The 18,093-nt window shown below is 39.8% G+C and overlaps 1 protein-coding gene and 1 long non-coding RNA gene across 2 annotated transcripts in view; both read right to left on the bottom strand.

Moving 5' to 3' along the window:
- LOC112549791 overlaps positions 1-4,000 on the bottom strand; it is a 42,862-nt gene extending 38,862 nt beyond the window's left edge. The window contains exon 1 of the long non-coding RNA XR_003093309.1: positions 3,740-4,000. This is a non-coding gene — a long non-coding RNA (uncharacterized LOC112549791). The remainder of the gene's footprint in view (positions 1-3,739) is intronic.
- Positions 4,001-4,571: 571 nt separating this feature from the next.
- The window catches only part of IRS1 (insulin receptor substrate 1), a gene marked incomplete at its 5' end in the record, with an annotated part of 71,929 nt that continues 58,407 nt past the window's right edge, over positions 4,572-18,093 (bottom strand). Inside the window, one exon of the mRNA XM_006020744.3 lies at positions 4,572-5,612. The remainder of the gene's footprint in view (positions 5,613-18,093) is intronic.

Raw genomic sequence — 18,093 nt, 5'->3', positions numbered from 1 at the left:
TAGTGAAAGAAGTTACACTTAAACCAGTTTAAGTGATCAGAAACAGGTTTAAACCTGTAACAGAACAAAAATTGAGTGCACATACACTGCTTTCAAAATGCCTGAAACTGGTTTAAGATAAACCTGGCTGAATGTAGTAACAGACTTAACTGATTTGGGTCACACAAGTTTATGAAACTTCTGTCCCAGACCCCTTCCTGGTTCAAGTTAAATCACAGTCCCCCATGATCCCAACATGTTTTCCAGCCCTGGGTTGGGCTATGCAGTCTGCTCCAGCAGAGAAGTGTTGGTGGGAGGCAGATAGGCAGGCGGAAGCAGGGACTGCCCCCTAGTAAACTCAGGCTGAGGTCTGGGGTCAGGGAGGGGGGTTAAACTTCCCTTCCCTGAAAACAGAGCTGTCCTGCCCTGCTAAAAACTTACTGCTGGCTGCAACTGTGGACTACAAATCACAGAGGCACCTGGAAGGAGGAAGAGGAAGTAATGAAAGCAGAGTCCCTCTACAGTGATTCTAGACTGCAAATCCCAGAGACTTCAGGGGCAGCAGGAAGAGGAAGCTCACACACAGCCCATGCTGGCTGTGTGCCAGAGAGCTGTCCTCTTGCATCCCCCGGCTTCTGGCCTGAGCCACTGCAGGTACGTGGATGCATTTCCTGAATGAAAAGTGAATGTCTGTCCAGTTGTTTCTCAGTTTAATCTTTGCAATTTAGACTAATCTTCAAAGACTGAAGCAATTCAGCCTCGGGCTTTTTGACTATCTGTACTTAGCCACGAAGGCACTGAAAAAGTACTGACAAAGGGAGCGCTGAAACCAAGAAAAAATACTCAATGGGAGCATCTACACATAGCTGTACAGTGATGTGCAGTTACTGTGCCATGCCCACAGTGCATGGGTAGATTTTGCCGCTACACCGCCATAGCAATGCACTATACCCAGGGAATATGCTGCTACAGTGATATAGAAGGCAATCACGTGTAGACACACATAGGGCAATGTGTAGACACACCCAATGTGCCATAATGGAGAACTGGAGCATTAGCTTGTGGCATGAGGTCCCACAGGAATTTCCCTTGATGACCCTAGTCATGAAGGAACCAACTAAAGAATTTTGAGAGCAGCCTCTTTCCTCCAGAGGTATAGACACTTTGACCTGTGCTTTATTCAATTACTGATATCTACTGGAGTAAAAAACAAAAAACAAAAACAAAAAACAAACAAATAAAAAAAACCAATTAGTGAAGGGGGCCATGCCAGTCTCAAGCTATAAAGATGACCCCAGGAATGGAAATGTGATGTACAATAGCTAGAAAAGATGGTGTCCTATTTGTTGCATTATATGAACTCATCACATTTCATATCATTTCTCTTTAAGGAGTGTTTTAGATGCTATTGCTACTGCCTTAGTTTACAATGCCAGTAAATTATACTGGGTTATCCACATGGGGAAATGTTTCAGCTTTGCTCCTTTTTTGAAGCACAGTATGTTACCTCTCCTTCAGTACATACTAAGAGCATCCACCCAGGGAGTTAGGGGTACTTAGTGAAGAGAAGCTCATGTAACCTAGTTTACCACACTACTACCCTATCTTGCCATACCAAAGTTCCTAGGTAGCCAAGCCCTAAATCCCTTAACATTTTCCTAGATTTGAAACTAGTTCACTTAAAAAAATAAAAATAAAAAAATAAAACCACCACAACCCCCCCCCCCCAAAAAAAAAAACCCAAACATTTGCAAAGCAAATATTAAACACTGTTCACATGCACCTATTAAATCGCTGATATTGCAGGGCTATGCAACTAAAATGCAGTACATGTTTTAAAGTTAATAAAGTATCTATTTAAAACATCTTGATATAGCCATCTCCTAAAGGATGTAATTAAGAAAAAGACTGAATTGTCTTTTTAGGTAAAAATTTGCTGACAGCAAGATCATCTTGTTAGTCCAGTTCTTAAATGTGCAGACAGAAAGAAGGTAGTATGAGAATTACCTATCACATGGTCATGCCTTACGTTCTATTTCTGACTTTGTGCCTTTATTGGGAATATGTTTAACATTTGAGAAATGCATGTTATTGGAGACATTTGACATTTAAAATGTTAGCAAATCAGGTGAATGTCAGAGACTAAAAGGATCAAGACTTGTTTACAGTTCCATGGTATTATGGGCCAGGTAGGCAGCAAATTGAGGCTGAATATAGCAATTCTCGGAATACAATGCATAAAATAGTACTAAAATCACCACAGACAGACTGGTTCAATCTTTTTCCAACCCAGGGTCTATTTATTCTCTACAGGTAGAATTGCCACATATACAACTACACTGATTTTCAAATTGAAATTGTCCCAATCAAAGAAAACTGTATGTAATGGTAACTTTCACTTGAAGACAATTCAAGGCAAAACTAAGCCAAAATCAATTTATTTTACTTCACTTCATGGATGTAAAACTGATCCTATTTGTGAGACTCTGTTTTGTAATAGGATGATATTGCATAAAAGAACAAGGTAGTACCATATTTCTTGAAGGGTTTATCCTTTAATATAACAGGGTTTGCTTCATAATGTCCAATTTTAAGTCAACTGTGGAATTTACAAGTGTAATATCTAGGCGAATAAAAGATTAAGCTTGTGTTGATTATGAAAGGATTTTGCTTCATGAGGCCTTTTAATCAGTATTTGCTGAATAGGCACGTTTAATTGTACTAAAAAAATAACCACTATAACAAAAACCAATGAAAAACAATGTTAATCTATTAATTTACTTTATGTATTGTAGCACTAGTGACTAGTAACTGTCTATACCACTAGTGACAGAAATGGAAGATTGCTTCCCCACACTCTCATATGCTGCCTTCCATCCAATGATGGCAAATGTTGATTATTAAACTAGGGTAAGTAAAATAAACCCATATTGTTGTACCAGATTTGGTCAGATGCATGTTGGAAAATACTTCTATTTTTATTAGTAAGTGATTCAATATTTCCTTTAAAAACATTTAATAGTAGCTTCCAATAGCTATAACCTATTTTAGCAATTGCTAAAGCATGCAAATTATCTGAAACAAACACAAAGTGCACTGGCTGTGAAATCCTATACTATCAAAGTTAAATTAACAGGAGCATTGGCTAATATACAGCAACTGAAGGAAGCACAGGGAACACTTATGTTCATTTGTTAAACTAGACGAAGCTGGTTCAAGGTTTTTGCTTTAAAACACATGCAAGTTTTCACTGCAATTTATACCCATAATAAGGAGGATTCCAAGATTAAATGAAAAAAGGGGCAACGTATCAACTTTAGTGTTGGTCTGACAGTTATGTGGCTTTTATTTGACATGAATCGTTCCCTTATTATGTAAACATTAATGGCTCTTTAGCAAACTACATGACAATGCCTTTCAAGAATAACGGATTAACTACATTAGACTAGATTGTCCACTTCCTACAGAGAAAAGCAAAACAAAATAAATAGACAAGGGTTCATGACTTTCTAGCATGAGCTTCTCTAAAGGGAAGCGTTCTTTGGGCGCAGGCAAGCATTTCAAAGCCAGCAGCTTCCTGTAATCCCATCCATCTCAAAAACCCAAAATCCTTGTAGGCTCCACGGCCATTCCTCTGGGATTGCTGCTACTCTGATGGCCTGCCTCTTCTTAGACTGCTGTTACTACATTGACAGTGGCATGCAGCTACTCAGCAGAAGCAGATGGACTAAGAGGGACGATACAACTTCACGTTACTTACCACTTAACCATATTTGCGCATGGAAATCCAGGACCAGAGCAAGACTTCTGTCACTCCACCCCAACAAAACAGCAAAGCCCCACACAAGTGCTATGAATGAAAGGAGAAGCACCGGTCCAACCAGGAACATAAAACAGTGCTAAAGCAGCAGCAGCTCCCTGCCATTCTGCATGCACTGATCTCCAAGGATCATGCAAAGCTGCTCCAACATGCTGTCATTACAGCACATCAGAGCAGGCTCTATTAATCAAGTCTGCTGGAGTGTGGTAATTACTGTGCTCCAGCAGACTCCAGAGTCACATGCATCAGCATCCCCACACTTAAAAATGGCAGTGGGGACAATTTAACTAAAACTCAAACAAGCTCTAGTTAAAGCGACAATGCCGCAATTTTTAAGTGCAGGAACACTGATACATGAGACTCTCCAGGCAGTTTTATTAGAGCAGCTCTGAGAGCCACTCTAATTAAAGCTTCCCTCCATCCTCCCCCCGTATAAACGCCCCAGATGACCAGCTGGGCCATTTTTCATATACTTTCTTGTTAAGGTCTTGACAAGTACGTCCACTTAATCCACTCACTGTGTTTTTTTTATTCCCTTGAATAGACCAAGGACTGTATCCTGAAATTCTCCAGACATGTGAAATAACATATATGAAGTAATGCAGGGATGCGTGTTCTCTATTAACTACTTATACCCGGGATTTCAACTCTGATGTACCAAACTCTATGGTAACCTGCCACCATTCCTGGTAACACACAATGAGACCGTATCAAAGGAGTGTGGGTGGCACAATTTGAGACGGTTAAGACAATGTTCCAGGGAAAAAATAAAGCAGATAAAACAGTATCTAGTTTATTACACATAGAAAGAAATTTCCAGAATTTACAAACACCCACATTTTTCATTCCAGGGAAAGTTTTGAAGAATTCATTCATTTTTTGTTTTGGTTTTTTTGTTTTGGTTTTTTTTACAATATATACAATGGAAGACTCTGATTTCTTTTTTCTGATTTTCTTATGATCCTGTGCAACTGATGAATTCAAGTTGACACTTGTAAATACCATGTACAGTACATTTGTCTTCATTTTTGTTATTACAGACTATTATTTTACAGGCGTACAAAATTATGTTTCTTTTGGAAAGAACTCAGCTCAACATCAGGGTTATTTTACAACTGACAGTATCAGTAAATATGACTGTACAATCAAGGCCCAAGGGCCAATGATTCATATTATATTATTTTCTGAAATACAATCTTAAAACAAGAATAGTACCCTACTCTATTCTTAGAAGTCTTGTTTTAAGCAGGTTCCCCACTCTGTTTACAACAGAATATAGTATACCTCAGTTCCACATCAAAAAAAGATGTGCTGTAAGAAAAGTTACGTTTTAATTAAAAAAAGTACATGTATAAATCAAAACCTATGTTAAATATTTAATACTCTTCAACCAACATTAACAGTTTGTATGTAATAATTTACAATGATGATTTGTCATATAGATTTTCAGCAGCAAATGAAGTTTAACGTATTGTGTAAATGTGCTAGTAAAATACTCATTCTCACCATGACACAGTGGTGGGCACATCAGTTCATTGTGGCCAGCTAAGTCTGTATAGCAGAGGATGAAGTAAAAGACTCATTGTCCAGGTGTCACAGTGCTTTTGCTTGGCACAACAAAGAATGTGCAGTTCAGTCAACGAACTCCTGAGGTTTGTGTAAAGTAAACAAACTGAACTGGATGCATCGTACCCATCTACAGAGGAGGAGGAGGAAGAGGATGTGAGGTCCTAGTTGTGATACATGAAACATTTATAGTCTTGATACCCATGAGTTACAAGAAGGATATGCTGAGGTTGTATAGGTCATCATTCTGAAATCAAAAAAGAAAGAACATTACCATAATAGGCATTTAAAAATAACTTCCTATAATTACTGCTTTTAATAAAACAAGTCATGCATCACTGAAACTTAAGACTTTAGCACCTTACCAAAAAAGCTTAACATACACATTTAACTGTAGTCAAACCTGTGAATCACAAAAGCAGATCCTGGTAATAAAAGCTGAAATAACCACAAATATAATTTTAAACATGTGAGGGTGTCACTTGTGTAAAAGCAATTCCAAGAGTCTATATTGATATTTTAACAAGTTCTATACCAAGGAAAATAAGTTCAGGCCCACTACCCAATGAGGACATTTTTGTACCCAATCCATAGGAAACTGGTTAAATGTCTGTCCCCATTGTCCTGCTCTTCTAGCCATAAACGAGCACAACTTCTTATCTGAGGAGAATGGGAGCTGGGAGGAGTTGGGAGATGCCTTGCATCACACAGTGAGCACCATCAACAGAAGTTACAGGAAAAAAAGGAAAGAAAAAAAGAAAAAAGGAATGCTAACCAGTCTCCCAGAGCTACGAGTCACAAAACAGTCAGGATACCACAACCAATTTTGAAATAAATCCATTTTGTAAATAGTGATCATTTACTGGACCACATCCCTTCTCTACACAGTCGTAAACAATGGGGGGACTGAACTACCCCACCAGTGCTCCCCGCTGCCATGTAGTTTCCCATTTTGTTGCAGGCATACAACACAGGCAGCCAATTTTACCATTCATTTCTGAACCATCCTCAGCAAGTATTTTCACTTTTTAAAAAAACATTACCCGTAACACTGACCAAAGACCAACTGATAAACAAGACATTGTAACTGTCGTTTGACTTCTTGGGCTACCTAATATTAAATACATTATTAAGGACCCAGTAGATAGGCAAGTGGCTCACTAGTGAAAATATGCTGGAATATAACACTATTTTTGTTTTAAAACGGGCCTAGCGACTGCTATTTACATTTGGGATGAGTCGTAACTTATGCACCAAGACAGAGATTTATATAAATGCGCGTGTGTATTTCTGTAATATATATTAACTACACTCCTAAAAATATAGGCAAACACAGTATTTTCCTGCTACAAATAAAGGCTTCCCATAGAGACATTTAAGTACAAACTGAAAAGACCTACTGTCCTATATTTTTTAATTGCCCAAGAAACAGAAATTATTTTGTGTGGTCCTTCAAGTAAAAGGAAAGCCTATCTTTGCCAATGATGTGTGGTACGCTGTGAAAACTCCCTGGAGAATTCTCTCACAGATCTCTTATTTACTTTCAACTTTCTTCTCAACTCGTATTGCAATCGACTGGAATGTTCCTACCAGAACATCTATATACGGCTTAACATAACTTCACAGCTTTCAACTGTTAGACCTAAAATTAGATAGTAATGCCATACTTTAATGAAGACTAGGGACAAAGAAAGAAATTGCCTAATTTAAACTGAGAAGGAGTAAAGTGCGCATGATTTGCTTTTCATTTCATATCTGGCTCTTGTCCAGCATGGCTGAATGAACAGCTTAGTGCAGACACAAACTGTACCCAGTAGTAAGGTCACATGCTCCAACATGCAATAGGCATACAGAGGAACAAGTAAAAAAAAAAAAACACATTTCCCTGCCTATTTGTTTAAGCTTGTTGCTCTGGGATACCTTAAAAAAATAAAAATAATTTGCATGTAAAGGTAAATAGTCACACCATTTAAATCTGTAATTTAGTCTCTCAGACCTTCCTCTACACAACCAAGATTGCCAAATACCATATTTTCACACACATCATGTATACTTCCCCCAAAAATCAGCACTCCACCAAAAATTGGGGTGTATGTACTAAAGCAGGGAAAGTAAGTTTCTGCCTGAAATAAAAGCATGCTTTGATTCTTGCTTCACATTGCAGCAGTTGTTACATTACTATTCAAGTAGCTGAGGGAGTCAATTGACTTAATGGCTCATTGTTCTTCACTCCACAGATGATGTTAACAATAGTCTCTCCTTTTTACTGGTTTTGATATTCTGCTAATGAAGCTAGCCTTTTCCTGTCTTCAAGCTGCTCCTGGTCTCTCTCCCCATACTCCACAGCCTTGGAGACTCTTTATCTCTCTTCAAAATCATAGAGCCAACCCTGGAGGGGAGTCTTCAGCAGCATCTAGGGTTTCAGCTTTAGTTAAGCAGGCGAGGAAGGGTGACTCAGCTAAAGATCAGACTCTGCCCTTGCCTTAGTAAGCCATAACTCTGGACAAATCATTTTTCTTCACTCTGCCTTTCAAAATAACAGTGTATTACATTCAAGGATCTGTATATGTGAGAAAATGCAATACCAGTTGCAAAGAAACATGGTGTACCTATAGCTGTTAGCATCCTGACATCTGTATATAGAAACTGTTATAAGAAAAAGCTATGATGAAAAAATTTGAAGAGAGAAGGAAATGTTACGTACTGAAGTTAAGAAACATGAACTATACTCAGGACTGTGGCAATTATGGACAACCCGATATATATGCATAACCCAAGCTGAGCAAGTGAAATGGGACAAAGCCTCAAGTAAACTGTATATCCAAGAATTTCTGTGACTTTGCATTAAATATCCTAACATACATGGAGCACAAACTGTAGGATGTGCCTACTGCATGTAAACTGCTATGAAATGAAAATCACTATGAGAACACACAGGCAACCTGAGTTTCATAGTTTCATAGTAGTTAGGGGTCAGAAGAGACCCGAATAGACCATCTAGTCTAACCCCCCCGCCACTGGTTGGAGCACACGCTGGGATCACATGACCCCAGACAGGTGTTCATCCAACCTCTTTTTGAATTTACACAAGGTAGGAGCGAGGACCACTTCCCTAAGAAGTTGGTTCCAGATCCTAGCTACCCTGACAGTGAAATAGTGTCTCCTAATCTCTAACCTGAACCTATTCTCCAGCAGTTTCTGGCCATTGTTCCTCATCACCCCAGGTGCTGCTAGGGAGAATAGGGCTCTGCCTATTTGCTGCTGATCTCCTGTAATGAGTTTGTAAGCAGCCACCAAATCTCCCCTCGGCCTCTGTTTGCTGAGGCTGAACAGGTTCAGGTCCCTCAACCTCTCCTCATAGGGCCTGCCCTGTTGCCCTCCAACCAAGCAGGTGGCCCTCCTCTGAGCCCTCTCAAGGCAGGCCACATCCTTCTTAAAGTACGGTGCCCAGAACTGGATGCAGTACTCCAACTGAGGCCTGACCAATGTCGCGTAGAGGGGGAGTATCACCTCTCTGGACCAGCTTGAGATGCATCTTTGGAAGCACGACAAGGCGTGGCTGGCTTTGCTGGCTGCGGTCTGGCATTGGCAGCTCATGTTCATCTTGGAGTCAATAATGACTCCAAGATCCCTTTCCGCCTCTGTGCTCACAAGGGGGGAGCTCCCCAGCTTGTATGTATGCTGTGGATTCCTTCTCCCTAGGTGCAGCACCCTGCATTTACCTACATTGAATCCCATCCTATTACCATCCACCCACCTCTGTAGTCTAAGATTCACCCTTCCTTGCCTGCTTAACTAAAGCTTAACTAAAGCTGAAACCTATACATAGAGACTATAGAGACATAGAGACTCTATTATAGAGTTAAGCTACCTATACACAGAGACTATACTATACTATCAGTAAAACAAATGCAGGAAAGCATGCATGACACCCCCAAACTATAGTGGGGTTCATGACACCACATTTTTGCCTAGACATTTGATTTTAGTGAACTTTCTCCAACTGTTCTCGGTGGTGGCAGATGACAAGGAGCAACGGTCTGAAGTTTAGGTTGAATATTAGGACAAATTTTCTCACTAGGAAGATAATAAAACACTGCAACAGGTTATAGAGAGGTGGCAGAAGCTCCATCCTTGGAGGTTTTTAAAGCCTGGCTCAACAAACCTGCAATGATGTAGTTGGGAACGGTTCTGCTTTGAGCATGGGGTTGGACTAGATTACCTCCCGAGGTCCCTTCCAATTTTAATTTTCTATGATTCTAACTCCCTTCTCTCTCCCACACCCACAACATGGAAAGACTGACAAGCCATATTATAACTGAGCAATACTGATGCATGATAGTATTTAGTCCACATGGAAGGAAAGAAAACCAGCAAGATATTGCTTAGTGCAGGACAGGCAAATATTTTGGGTGGAGGGCCACCTAATAAGTTTTGGTGACCTGTTGAGGGCCCCAAGGGTAGCCCTGGCCCTTGACAGGTGCCCCACTCCCCGATTGCCATCTTGGGACCATACGTCCCACTCCCTAACCCCTGACCTCTGCCACCAGAAGTCCCTCCCCTTGTCCCCAGATGTATTCCTTTTGGGAAGGGGGTTTGCCATCTTGGAACCAGAAAAAAACCCAATTATAAACTAAAACTAAAACATTAACGACATTTTTCTTTTTGTAAAAATATTTTTGTCCTGATTTGTTTGCATTTGTGTCGTGTATATAGAGGTGATTACATAATAGCTCAAAATGAAGTCTTATTCTTGTATATTGTAGGGGAGTGTGGAGGGCTGTGTGTGTGTGGGGGGGGGAATTTGTGGGTATGTTTGTGGGGATGTGTGGGTGTGGAGCGCGCATGGGGGTGTGTGGAGTATGCATGGCGGGATGCATATAGCATTGAGCAGGGCTCCCCTCAGAGGTACACGGATGTGAAGGGGGGTGCGTGTGGGGGAGTGTAGTGTTTGTGGGGTGTGTGACCCCAGCCCAACCCATGCCTGCTCCACCCCGTTGGCCTGTGACATGTCCTGCCGTCTCTTGGGCGCGCAGTGGGACTGGGGCAGCTCCACAGCTGAACTGCCTTTCTAGGCAGCCCAGATGGCAGGCAACTCCTTTCAGCAACAGCTTTTGTACCACGCTGCCACTACTGAGCCTGGGCAAGTGAGCCCAGAGCAGGCAGAGGGTCAGGGCTGCACGGGCAGGTCCCCACCGGTTCTGGCTGGACTGTGCCCGGGCCAGGTAATCAAGGAACCCACTGTGGGCCAGACAAAGACCTATCGCGGGCCAGATCCAGCCCGCAGGTTGTATTTTGCCCACCCTTGCATTAGTGGGTCTCTGTAAATCACTTTCTGTAAGTCACTCTCTTTTATTGGAAAGGGCAGCATATAAAGTGCATGCATAACTAACTAACTATTAAAGTTAGGCATAAGTGAACATCATATACTTAGTGTACAAAAGTGCTTCTCTGTTGGACAAACCTGAGAGTTAATCCTTTTATCTGTGGCAATAATTTACTTTGGAACTGACTTCTATAATGGATATAAAGACTACCTTGGCTGAATTAAATGTATAATAGTGGATCTCATCTGAAAGACCTCCATCTTGAACACCTGGTTAAAGACACAACCCGGCCTAAACAAAAACCACGCACAAAATTAGCTCTTTTAGAAATACATTGGTATTATACTGAAATGAAAGTATTACTAAAAGATACCTTTTCTAAAAGATTACCCAATTTAAACAACAACTTAAATGTTTGTCTTTTAGAATACACTGAATTTTTTTTTTTCTCTTAAGCAGACAATATTGTATTTGCTCTGTCCCCAGTGTGCTATTATGAACTGTTTCAAGGGGGAAATATCTTATATGCCATGTAAGTCATCATCTGGATACCCTATTGTTTCTTATCAACAAGCTTCAGTGTTTCCTTAACAACATATAAAACAGTGCACAAGACAAGTGTTTTAGAGGGTGTTGGGACTACAGTAAGCTGAGGTAAGGATCATTAAAATTACTGACATCACCGTTGGCAGCTTGAGAAAAGGGAAAACCTGTGTTTAATCTATTTCCTACTCACCACAGACTTTGGAGTCCCCAATAATATGGTTTGTGGTTGATTTTATGGAAGAATTTAGTAATGCAAGGAAAATGTACTGAAACAAACAAGCATCTTTAAAAGTTACTACAAGGTACCTTTGACAAGTCGCCCCTACTCAACATCTGTTACAAGATACAAATATTAGTGTTATCTAAATGATCCAGTTGGCAGGACTCTCTCTACACCAGGCTATTAGGCCAGACTGGATATATCACAACCAAACTGTTTTTCCCACTACTACTGAAGCCTATTATAAGGCTTCATGTTAGCGCACAAGAAAATTATTTCTCCTGAAGAAAGCATCCTGAAAACCAGGAACTAAAAATAGCTCACTTCACTCTGCCTCCATTTAGAAAAAAGAGAACTTAAATTATGCTAAAGACCAAAAAGTTTAGACAACTAAAGAACATTTCTCCCCTTGAGTCAACCAAAACCTCACGTTAACAAAGTGTTCTAAAAAGTGTCCTCATTCCTTCCTCCTTGGGAGTTCTTGTTAAAAGACATACAGGACTAACAAATACTTCCAAGCTATGAAAATGAAAAATAAAGATATAAGAAACACAAAAGAAGTAAAAGAAACATTTCAGCCTCCAATTTAAAAACTCTCTTCTGAATAACTGCCACTACTGTGTTCATTGTCATACAACATGCAAGTAACACAGTCCTATGACAATTACAGGATAATTCCATATAAAACAAGCAAGGTAATCACTGCACTTTGACATAATTTGACTCAGTTCAAACTGTCTTGAATTCGACAGAAAGACATAACTACTTACCTCCAAGCAAGTAGGACAAAATGCATCTCACAAAATGTCAGATGCACTTGGTACGCTATGACATTACCCAACCTCAAACTGAACAGTAATGGAATACAAAAGCACTGAAAAACTGTTATACGGTAATTAAGTTGTCCTATTGGTCTTCCCTCCTCTCTACCACAATAACAGCCACAAAGTGGTCAATGAAATTCCCAGGTTTTAAGGAATTCAGCGTACATGGACACGTTTCTGGCTAGATTAGAAAACTGTTTATTGCAGGATAGCTAAAGAATGATGAAATATGTATTTCCATGAAGCGAGGTGACACGCTTTATCTGAGAGTCCCTGCAAGTTATTCTATGACATAACAAACGAGCAAATGGAAGGCATTGTAGAGCAGGCTTTTTGGTAGCTGCAAAATATGGTTCTTTAACCAACTTTACCATCAGCCTTGCTGTGACAATTTTTGGAAATACCTTTTTATTTTGTTTTTGTTGCATGTACCAGGTGTCTTACTCATAAAATAGTATGAAAAAAAATACCACATTTTTAAAGTGGCTAGAGATCCTCAGATAATGATACACTCCAAAGTCCACAATAGTGGTGTGTATAATGGGTACCTTTTGCTTATATTTCAATGGATGTGTCCTTGCAATGGATGGGCAGGAGAGAGAACACTAAGACAATGCAGCATATGTTCTCCACTAGAAATACTTCAAGCTGACAACATATTACATACGAGATATACTCTACCTGGGCTCATGAAAAAAGCTAGGAGTGCAACACAGTCAGGTTTTGTAAAATATCTAGGTACCAGAAGATACAGGGTAAATACCGTGAAAATGTCAGAAGGTATGCAAGTTCTAATTCCCATTACAGTACCACTATCTGTACTCTTAGGTCCAAAAATATAGATCAAAGGTCTTTCAAATATAGATCAAAGTGTTTAGAAGCTGCACCAAAATGTTCATTTATGATCAATCCTTGTAGTCTTGATGTGTGCATGCACAATCCCCTCATTGCTAATGAAGCTGCAAGCACTCATTTAAGTGCTAAATTTAAGCCTTTGTGTACACTATGTCCAGCCCAAAACAGCAGTGGTTGCTTAGCATTTTCATGGGAGGTCCTATGACTCTCCCTCTCACACAGACAAACCTATACTAGATAAAACCAGAAGATTCCCCCAAAGTCTGACTAGTACAAAACTATTTTCTTTTTTAAATTGTTGTAGAAGTGTCCCCTATAAGGTAAAGAACAAGTTTTTTCAATCTTATATGAGAATGAAAGAGCAATGGAAAGCGGGGACAATGGTTGCTCTAGTATGTTAACTGAAGCATGAGTAGTGACAAAAGGAATTCAAAACAGAACTAAACAAGGTAATTATACCATTGCTATCCAACACCAACAGGCTATAATTTATATTTAACAAGTCTTAGATGAGTTTTTCTTCACTGTACCCCAAAATACCCATTTTATTTTTTCACGTATTTCATAAACAGGCAATTACTGTTAATCTGGTTTTCTTCAAGTTCTCCTATGTTAAGCCAAGCAACTGGGCTTGGTCCCTTCCATCAGTTAAAGTCATGGGGAAAAAACTGAATCAGCTCCACATGACATTCCTCCTATATTAGGGACTACTAATCCAGGATTGAATCCCTGAAGGACAGCACTGAAAATCATTGTGAAAGGCACCATCTCCCCCCCCACCCCCCTTTAGGTATTCTGTTAGGGTGACAGAGGGAAATCAGTGCAGCTTTATAAATACATTATCTGTCTATCTATCGGTCTGTCAATATGTCAGCCTGATGAGATAAAGCAGCATGTGCGTGTGTCTCTTGATGAGGTCCAGTCCTGCTTCCAAAGCAAAAACAGTGCCAGACTAATGTATATCTTGCATATTTCTGACCACTCTCAATTTTTATTGCTTCTCAACTAAAAACCATTCTCTCCAAGGCCTGAGCAGTTGCATCACGACTGAACACAAGTCATTTCCTATCCAACTGCCAAATTTTTGGCCAAGCAAGTAGCCTGAAAGTTTGGACAAGTGAAAAAGTTCATGGCCCCTGCTTGATAACTGTATGAATGTGGGTGAAGGGGAAGCTCATGTTCTTCCAACCCCCAACCTCTCTCTCTCAACCCTCTCTTCTCTCTCAGGGAAGGATTTTGTAGACTTTGCAGAAATTAATTTTTTTCAAATGCAAACTCCTGTGTCCATTTGGTGGAAAGAATCTCAATCTACATTCTTGTAGACATTTCAAGATTAATTACTGGAGGACAGCAAATCAATGTTTTTAATTTCTTCCTTTCCCTCCCCTCCCCTAATTCCTCTATTCTCTCATTATGCAAATGTTGTTCTTCCCTCTCTTATTTCACCTCACTTTTTTCTCCACTTGTTCAAGCAGAAGAAGCAGGACTCTTTTTCTCTACACTGCAAGGAAGATCTCTTGTTTTCTGCTCATAGATATTAGCCGCTAATCAAAGAATCTTCTTTCAAGTGACAGTAGCCTGGCATGTCTTGCCTTCAGCCAGAGAAGAAAAAAAAAAAAGTGTGATTTTAGCGTAAGTTAAAATCCTACTCAAAACAAAGTAGCTTGTAGTTTTAATACTATTCAGATGGGGAATGTAAAAACTATAGGGGTTTTTACCTCTTTTACCTTGATATACTCTCTTGTGAAAAAAGATGATTTGTTGTCACTCCCTTGTGTTAAGAACATACTTTTTCTCCTTCAAGAATAAGTGATGAACAGTATTATGGGGAGGAGTGAAAAGTTAGGGCAACTGCAAATTTCAGAAAAATAAAACAAACATGGGGTGTGAACTAACATATCAAATGGCTCTATAAAATTAATGGGAAAGATAACAATGATAAATGGCACTGCATTGGAAAAATCTCACATACTGAGGCAGAATAAAAGGAAAAAAGGCTAAGCCTTGGAAGTGTAACCAAAGACCCAGAACTAGAAACTATGACTACTCTGTAGTGACCAACTGGTATGTAGAGGCAACAGGGGTGTGTGAAGTGGGCAGTATTCAATTCGGATTCAGCCCAATTTGGGGGACAGTGATTTGATTCACTGATTCGGATCACTGTCCCGATTAGATTAGGCTGAATCTGAAGATTCAATTCCGATTCAGAGAAATCAGTGATTCGGCCAGACAGCTTTATACGTTCTTTCTACATACCTCGAGGTACCAGGCATGGCTTGTAAACGCTGAGATAGTTAGGCAGATCAATCATCCCATAAAAGTACTTCCAGTCCACTTCTGGGTCTGTTGCCAAGTACGCGGGGGACTCCCCCCCACCCCCAGCTCCGCGATCAGCCATGGGGAAACCCGGATGCCCCCTGACCCAGGAGGCACCAGTTGCCAAGGCAGGAGACACCCTGTGCCCACCACGGCAGACCCGGAAGTAGACCAGAAATACTTCTGGTCCACTTTAGAGTTCACTGCCAAGCACACATGGGACCCCCCGCCCCGTGCTCCCATGAGATGCTCCATCCGTCCCACCATCTCAGTGTTCACAAGCTGCACCTGGTACCTTGAGGTACACAGAAAACCAAAGCTGTGTCTATGGCGGAATCACTGAAATCTCTCTGAATCAAATCGGAAGCTTCCGATTTGATTCAGAGAGATTAATGGGTCTCCTGATTCGATGTGAAGATTTGGCTGCCGAATCGAGCCAAATCTCCTCTGAATCAAATCAGCGACCAAAGTTTCGCACAGCCCTACTAAAAAGGAATCCTCCCTCCCTCCCAGCAACAATTTATACTGCAATATTATGTTTCTGGGAAGAATTACAGATACAGGAACTAGTTTCCAAGACCCCTTTCACTTAGGTTAGACAGATATTTGGCTGGGATGGTTTAGTCAGGGATGATCCTGTCTCCAGAAGAGGCCTGAACTAGATGACCTTGTGAGGTCCCTTTCAACCCTACCTTCCTATGATGCTATCCAGAATGCATTTCAGCACGTGCGGAGGCTAAGCAGAAGCTAGTGAGTAACAAATGAACACCTGTCAAATCTACAGAACACTTACCATTGGGCTCCAGATAAACACTGACCGGCAAAGGAAAAACTATAAGAATTAATCTGTTTTAATTCCATTTTAGAGCCTGTCAACTCACTTGACCCGCTTTCCCATACCACTAGAAAACAAACTCATCAAGTTCAATCAGCAAGAGAGGTTGGCTTCACATGCTAGAGACAGGAAACTAAGGAGTGACAGCAGGCAAACATCTAATATGGAAGGGAGGAACACCATTATAGCTTGTATTTATGGCTGTCTTCACCTATAGGGAACCGGAAACAAGCTGCTTGTCTGGGCTGTTGTAGAAAGATATTGAAAAAAGGAATTCACCAGCTTGTGAATGGAAATAAATCCAGCAAGGAATCTCTTACTTTAATATGGAAATTCAGAAGCAGACAGAAGCTTGAATACAGCTGACTCTGATCAAGCACTATATTTCTAAGTTATTATTTTTATCTTTGAAGTTTTGGAAATGTTATTATTCTTGTTACTTATGTCAAACATTAATAAACTAAATGGCTAGATGAAAAAATCCCCACCGCTGCATTTAGAGAAAAAAAACAAACTTATTTTTTAAGTATTACCCTCTCTCCAAGTTACTATAGTAACGTGGATAAGTAATAAGAAAAATAACTGTCCATCATTTTGCCTAGCTGCAGAGAAGTAAATTGTAGCATACAAACTTGTTTTTTGTATAAAACGGAAAAAAAAACCCACAGAAAAATATTCCCCATTGAAAAATGTTACATTTTAAATAAAATTCTTGTTGGTTATTTGCTCCAGTTTTATAAAAAACAGGATGTTTAGATTCCTTTACCCTCTCTACAGGCTTTAATAATCCAGGCTACATAATTGGCTGAAACTGCATTCCAACCTACGTAGAGGAGAAAAAGGCTTTGTTTCAGGAAGAAATGCAGTAAAAGAAGACTACCATAAAATCAGAGAACTCTGATTATGACTAGATTTGGTTCACACAATTCATCTCAAAACCTCTCATGATGCTACTTTAAGACTTCTGAGAGCCTTTAATTAAGTTGATGTTTCTTTGATAAGGCCAGTGCTGGCATTGAGTCTCATTTCCTCTCCCAAATCTCAACTTCCAGCACACAGTATAAATATCAGATTCCAAAATGTGTATCCTCATGTTAATAGCTTCAATATTCACTGGACAAAGTTTGCTGATGTTGTAAAACAAAAAGAAACAAATAATGGCAACAAAAAGCAGTACCTTATTGTGGAAGGTACAATGTTCAGATCACTGAAATTTAAGAGTCCAGCCCTGCAAGGTGCTGCACCCCCTCACATCCCACTAAAGACAATCCAAGACAATGTAAGGGCAGGGACGATATCAAAACTTTGCAGTACTGGGTTCACAGCAAGAGCAGTATGAAACAGAAAACAACAGCTACCCCGGTTAGTTTCTTCCTTTGAAAAATTAATATTGACTAACTTTAAAGAAGAACAGGTGGCTCAGTATGCACATTAGTCATTCTATTCAGTCATTCTGTTTTAATATTACATCTTTTGTAATATTAAAATATTAATACTTTTGTACAAAAGTAATCTTTTGCTATTTTAAAAAACATTCAGCATTAACTTATCCTAAGTCTGGATAAAATTAAATGAGAACAGAGTTAATCTAAATGCTGAGTATACTTTAAAGTTTCATCCTTTTTATTCCAATGGGCTGTAAAGAGTCTTAAGGCACATAGTATATAAATATCTTTCTTATGAAACACTATAAACCTGAACCTATCATACTTAATCAACCAGGGAATCAGGACAAGTAACTAACAGACCATGCACAATTTTTTTGCATTCAGGCATTAGTTTGTAATGAAAAATAAGGATGACAT

The sequence above is a fragment of the Alligator sinensis genome, unplaced genomic scaffold, assembly GCF_000455745.1.
Source record: "Alligator sinensis unplaced genomic scaffold, ASM45574v1 scaffold596_1, whole genome shotgun sequence".
Taxonomy (NCBI): Eukaryota; Metazoa; Chordata; order Crocodylia; family Alligatoridae; genus Alligator; species Alligator sinensis.
Note: the sequence above shows the minus strand (reverse complement) of the source record. Positions and strands in the feature narration are given on the sequence as shown.